This window comes from Gorilla gorilla, chromosome 11 (assembly GCF_029281585.2).
Source record: "Gorilla gorilla gorilla isolate KB3781 chromosome 11, NHGRI_mGorGor1-v2.1_pri, whole genome shotgun sequence".
Taxonomy (NCBI): Eukaryota; Metazoa; Chordata; class Mammalia; order Primates; family Hominidae; genus Gorilla; species Gorilla gorilla.
This window is the reverse complement of record NC_073235.2, coordinates 111696400-111701998: the sequence shown is the minus strand read 5'-3', so window position 1 is coordinate 111701998 and position 5599 is coordinate 111696400. Positions and strand designations below refer to the sequence as shown.

At 37.9% G+C, this 5599-nt stretch overlaps 1 pseudogene; it reads left to right on the top strand.

Moving 5' to 3' along the window:
• The first annotated feature begins 784 nt into the window (after positions 1-784).
• Positions 785-5310, top strand: LOC101124420 (heat shock cognate 71 kDa protein-like; annotated as a pseudogene).
• The last annotated feature ends 289 nt before the right edge of the window (positions 5311-5599 follow it).

The window sequence follows — 5599 nt, the reverse complement described above, 5'->3', positions numbered from 1 at the left end:
GCTATGTGAGCTCTTTCACCTATAACTTCACAATGATATCACCATTAAAAACAAGGTGGACTGAATGTGCAATTGTGTGTGTATGTGTGTATGTGTCTTGTGTAGTGTGTATATGTATTTGACCCGAGATCACTATTGCTTTATGGATTTCATAAAACAAATGCAAATGTTGTAATTTTTTGTTCTTAACAGTGACAATGTAAGGTACATACACTTTTTCCCCCAGGAATATTCCATTCTTGGCATATTTTTATGACTTTTTTTTGTAATTTGCCTCTAAGCTTAGATAATAAATGACACAGAAATTTAGCCTCTTTATTTTGAATCCACATCTCATTCTTTACCTACACCTATAATACCAGTGAGCTCACCTAGTTATTCCATAATCAACATCAGTAAAATTTCAGTCTTTTACAGAATCACACTCACCTTCAATTGAATACACCTTGCCCTTTATGAAGTTACTTATGATGCTTTGAAGAATATTTTGGGAATGTGAAACTTTATGCAACTTTTGATTAGAAAGGAAGCCTCTCATAGAAGCTAAGAATACAAACCAGGGGGTCAGACAGACTTGAGTACTAGTCCCAGCTGCACCCTCAGACAAGTCAATAACTTCTGTGGCCCTCGGTTTCCTCATTTAAGATATGGAGATATTCCCAAGTTATAATGTTCTTATGAGAATTAAATGACCTCATCCCTTTACATAGGTCCCACTGAACTTAGGATGCAATAAGCCTTGAATACATTGCAGCACCTCTTTCTCATGCATATGCTTGATGGCATGAAAACACTGGCACAGGCATTACCTGAATGCCTTCCTCTCTCAGACACCATATAAGAATTTTGTACTTGATAGATCCATTCGTGTGCTTTTGTGATTGAACAAGAGGAGAAAAAGAAAACAGAAGCTCATAAAGAAGGAGATGGAGTGAAGAGGGCTGATAAGATTCTGGGGGTGAGGGTGGTGTTGAGAGAAACCCAAGACAAACAGCTGTGAAGGGCAATAGGTTTGAAAGAAGGAAAAGGGGAGAGTACAACAGTACTAATGAGGACATGTGTACATTGTGTGGAGTTTATGAGATGTATTTATATATTATTTTAAAAAAATACTTTGTTGCTCCAAGTCTTTGCTATTGTGAGTAGTGCCTCAGTAAACATACGTGTGCATGTGTCTTTATAGCAGCATGATTTATATTCCTTTGGGTACATACCCAGTAGTGGGATGGCTGGGTCAAATGGTATTTCTAGTTCTAGATCCCTGAGGAATTGCCACACTTTCTTCCACAATGGTTGAAGTAGTTTACAGTCCCACCAACAGTGTAAAAGTGTTCCTATTTCTCCACATCCTCTCCAGCACCATATGTAACAAACGTGCACATTATGCACATGTACCCTAGAACTTAAAGTATAATAAAAAAAATTGAAAAATACTTTTGTTGTATCCTTTGATCAACATCTCCCTATCTACTGCCCCCAACCCCCCACACAGCCAGAACCACCATTCTACTCCTTGCTTCTATGTATTCAACATTTTTTAGATTCCACATAAGTGATATCATGTGGTATTTGTATTTCTCTGCCTGGCTTGTTTCACTTAACACAGTGTCCTGCAGGTTCATCTGTGTTGTCACAAAGGAACAGATTTCCTTCTTTTGTTAAAGCTGAAAAGTACTCCATTGTGTATAGACACTACATTTTTCTTTCTCCATTCGTTCTTTGATGGACATGTAGACTGATTCCATATCTTGTCTGCTGGGAATAATGCTGCAGGAACATGGGACTGCAGATGAGATTTTTCTTGTTTGAAAAGCAGTATTATGATGCTCATATAATATTTTAAGAACACCAGAGCATAAAATTGAGAGAACTCTGAAAAAACAAAAAGGCTTTTTGAAAATGTTTCTCTTCTGAAAGGGATAAAATACAAAAATGGAGTGAGCAGTGAGCACATAAATTATTTTTGGACTAGGTTTCAGAGGCAAATGGAAAGTATAAGCCAAGATGCAGAAAGAAAAAAGGAAAATAAAATTATTTGAAATAGGTTAAAGAAATGTTTCACTTACATCATGGCTAGAGGTAGACAGGTGTTTTTCAGGCCTCAATTTTACATGATTTAAAGTACCATCTTTAAGAAAAAAGAATCAAAGTTAGGAAAAACAAACAAAACAGAATATTTACTGTGAATGAGGAAAAAGTCACAATAAACTAAAACATGAGAAATGTCATAATTATAAAATATCTTTATGGCCGGGTATGATGGCTCATGCCTGTAATCCCAGTACTTTGGGAGACAGAGGTGGGCAGATTGCATGAATTCAGGAGTTTAAGACCAACAGGGGCAACATGGTGAAACCCCACCTCTACAAAAATTACAAATATTAGCCAAGCCTGGTGGTGCACCTGTAGTCCCAGCTACTTGGGGGGCTGAGGCAGAAGAATCGTGCCACTGCACACCAACCTGGGTGACAAAGTCTCAAAAAAATAAAAGTTACAATATATTTTCCCATATATTTTGGCTTGATACTATTGATCACTGTTTTAAATGAAAGAAAATTGTATCATAATTTTTAAAGATAGAAGAAAAAGGTCTAGCATGGTAGATTAAATTTGTTTAATTGATATCTGTGATTCATAAAACCTGCAACTTCAGATATATAGATATTTGCTGTTGGTTCTAATTTTGCAAGTTTATGTTCTACAAATGAATGAGTTATGGTAAATTTTGTTTTGGGAAATTCCCATTAACAATGGGAAAAAGAGGAGATTTTATACATAATTATGTAGGCTTCATTATCAAGCATATTACTAACAGGAAATGTCATTGTGCATGGGTATTGACCAAAACGAAAAAAATCCTACACTTAAATTATTTTCATATTTGATTAGAAGAATTGTCCAGACAGCTTTGTGACTTCATTCATGTCAAATTGTGTTTCTCCTCTAGTGCTAACTTCTCCTTAGCTAGATACTATATATATGCGCCCATGGACACTCTAACACTACCAAACCGCAAAGGATCTTGGGAGGAAGGAGAAGTGGTTCTCTTAAACAATTGTTGTTATATGCTCAATTTTGTTTCTCCCTGATCAGGACCATGGAAGAGACTCCTACAAGTAAGAGGCCTTGAAATTTAGAGTTTTGATACCTTAGGGACATGTCCGCTCCAGAATGTAAATCTTGAATTTTAGAAGGCAATGAAAAACAACTATTATTTTTAGAAATGCAGTTCCTAAACTAGCTCTAAGGCACCCTGGACACCACAGTAAACTCACAAGGGTGCTGCCAAATAGTTTAAATTTTCTTTGGCCCTAGAAATACAATGAAAAAAATCCCGAGATATTAAAATCATTATGAACTGAGGAAGTTAGAGATATTTCTTTTTCTGAGACAGTGTAGATTGGTAGTTGAAGACCCTGGTGTTGGTAGATGTGTTTTGGGTGAGTTTTGCAGTTTGCTGTTGCCATTTTGGAGGTTCATGCCTGTCCACACTTTCCACTTCAACTGGATGCTGTGTTACAGTGGATTAAAGTACATTAAAGGTGATCTCATCTGAAATGAATCATCTTCAGCTGGGCCAGTTGCTCATGACCAGATAACTGAGAAAAATAGGAAGATCATTGTGGATGTCAAGCACCTGTCCAGAGTTTGCAAAAATGTTCATTAGCATTGCTCATGGCTGTAATGGCTTATCTAGATTTTCATCTACATAAGTGCTGAGTAGGTGATCTCTTAGAATAATGAAATTATTATTTCACCTTGGGAAGACTATTTCCAATGTTATGGTCATAGGACCTAATGACTCTAATGTCAGGCTACCAAAGATCCTGGAACCATTGCTGGTCTCAATGTACTTAGAATTATCAATGAGCCAACTACTGCTTCTATTGCTTATGGCACAGACAAAAAGGTTGGAGCTGAAAGACATGTGCTCGTCTATGACTTAAGAGATGAAATTTTTGATGTGTCTGTCCTTACTCTTGAAGATGAAATCTTTGAGATCAAATCTACAGCTGGAGACACCCACTTAGGTGAAGAAGATTTTGACAACCAAATGATCAACCATTTTATTGCTGAGTTCAAATACAAGCATAAGGACAGTAGTGAGAACAGCAGGGCTGTCTGACGCTTCTGTACTGCTTGTGATGGGCTAATTGCACTGTCCCTTCCAGCACCCAGGCCAGTAGTGAGATTAATTCTCTCTGTGAAGGAACAGATATTTATACCTCCATTACCCATGCCCAATTTGAAGAACTGAATGCTGTCCTGTTCCGTGGCACCCAGGACCCCATAGAGATAGCCCTTCAGGACACCAAACTAGACAAGTTGCAGATCCATGTTATTGTCCTGGTAGGTGGTTCTATCTCTATCTCCTAGATCCAAAAGCTCTCTCAATAATTATTTAGTGGAAAATAACTGAGCAAGAGCATTGACCCTGATAAAGCTGTTGCTTATGGTGCAGCAGTCCAGGCAGCCATCCTATCTTAAGACAAATCTTAAACTCTTCAAGATTTGCTACTTTTGGATTCACTTCTCTTCTCTTTGGTAATGATGCTGCTGTGGAGTCATGACTGTTCCCATGAAATGCAATACACTTTTCTTACCAAGCAGACCCAGACCTTCACTACCTACCCTGACAACCAACCTGATGTCCTCATTCAAGTTTATGAAGGTGAGAGTGCCATAACCAAGGATAACAATTTGCTTGTTATCCAGGGCAAGTTTGAGCTCACAGGCATACTTCCTGCTCCCTTTGCTGTTCCTCACATTAAAGTCACTTGTGATATTGATGTCAACAGCAGCCTCAATATCTCTGCTGTAAGTAAGAGTACAGAAAAAGAGAACAAAATTATCATCACTAATGACCAGGGGCATTTGAGCAAGGAAGACATTGAGAATATGGTCCAGGAAGCTGAGTACAAAGCTGAAGATGAGAAGCAGAAGAACAAGGTGGCATCAAAGAATTCACTTGACTCTTATGCATTCAACATGAAAGCAACTGAGAAACTTCAAGGCAAGATCAACAATAAGGATAAACAGAAGATACTTGACAAGTGTAAAAAAATCATCAACTGACTTGATAAGAATCAGACTATAATGAAGGAAGAATTTGAACATCAGCAGAAAGAGCTAGTTTGCAGTCCATCATTATCAAGCTGTACCAGGGTGCAGGGACATACTAGGAGGAGTTATCAAGCTATACTAGGGTGCAGGGACATGCTGGGAGGAATGCCTGAGGGCTTCCCTGGTGGAAGAGCTCCTTTCTCTGGTAGTGCTTCCTTAAGGCCCATCATTGAAGAGGTTGATTAAGCCAACTCAAATATAGATGTAGCATTGTTCCACACAGTAAAATGTTGAGGGACCCAAATTTGTAGCAAACTATGTGGCAGTTTTAAAGTTGAGCTGCTGGAGAAAATTAATGGGCATTCTGTATACTTGAACATGTGTGCAGGGAAAGGAGTGGAATACAGTGCACTTCATGACCAATGTATTACAAGTAGAAAATGCATTATCTAAAATAAAACTGTATTTGGAAATCTCCCCAAAAGACTTAGAAATTCATATGCAATCAAGATATAAAATTACACATACCTTTGTA